This window comes from Sorex fumeus, unplaced genomic scaffold (genome assembly GCF_029834395.1).
Source record: "Sorex fumeus unplaced genomic scaffold, SorFum_2.1 ptg000201l, whole genome shotgun sequence".
In the NCBI taxonomy this organism is placed as follows: domain Eukaryota; kingdom Metazoa; phylum Chordata; class Mammalia; order Eulipotyphla; family Soricidae; genus Sorex; species Sorex fumeus.
In genome coordinates, this window is record NW_026606258.1 from 885,092 (window position 1) to 886,100 (window position 1,009).

Genomic DNA, 1,009 nt, shown 5'->3' on the forward strand with positions numbered 1-1,009 from the left:
GGGAGATCAAATTCTAATTTTTTGAGAATCGTCCATACTGTTTTCCAGAAGGACTGAACCAGTCGGCATTCCCACCAGCAGTGAAGGAGGGTCCCTTTCTCGCCACATTTGTGCCAGCACCGGTTGCTTTTGTTCTTGTGGATGTGGGCCAGTCTCTATGATGTGAAATGATATCTCATTGTTGTTTTGATCTGCATCTCTCTGATGATTAGTGATGTAGAACATTTTCTCATGTGCCTTTTTGCCATTCATAAAGCAACAAAATGGGAGACTAACACCCAGGAATGGCTGAGATTAGTACCAGGAGTTTTGCTCCATGACTTGGAGGCCAGCCACACATGCTAGGGGGAAAGGAAACTCAGATAGAGAAGAGAGCACCAAATAAGGGGTGTTGGGAGGATCCTCCCAGGGTGGGAGAAGCATGCTGAAAGTAGACTATAGACCGAACATGATTGCCACTCAATGCCTCTCTTGCAAAACACAGGACCCAAAAGAAGAGAGGGAGAACAAGGGGGAATGCCCTGCCACAGAGGCAGGGTAGGATGGGGGAGATGGGGGGTGGGAGGGATGCTGGAACCCATGGTGGTGGAGGATGGGCACTGGTGGAGGGATGGGTACTTGATCATTGTATAACTGAAACCCAAGCACAAAAAATTGTAAGTCTATAACTGTACCTCATGGTGTTTCACTAATAAAAAAATTTTTAAAAAATCAAGGTCTTGGCTCAAAATAAATGGGAGGACTTATCAGAGCATCCCGCTGGCTTGAGGCAGAGTGACCATTGCTGGAAGCTCGCTGGCCGCAGACCTGCAGAGGGTCTGAGACGCGACACAGCCTGAATTCAGAGGGTGCTTTTTCCTGGAGGCCAGACCTACTGCTTTCTCTCTAGTCAGTGCTCCAAAAAGCTTCTAATAGATCTAAAGAAAAGAACTTTTGCATTTTAATGACACTATATATTGTGGGCTAGGGAGATAGGACAATGGCTCAAGTACTTGCCTTGCATGCATCC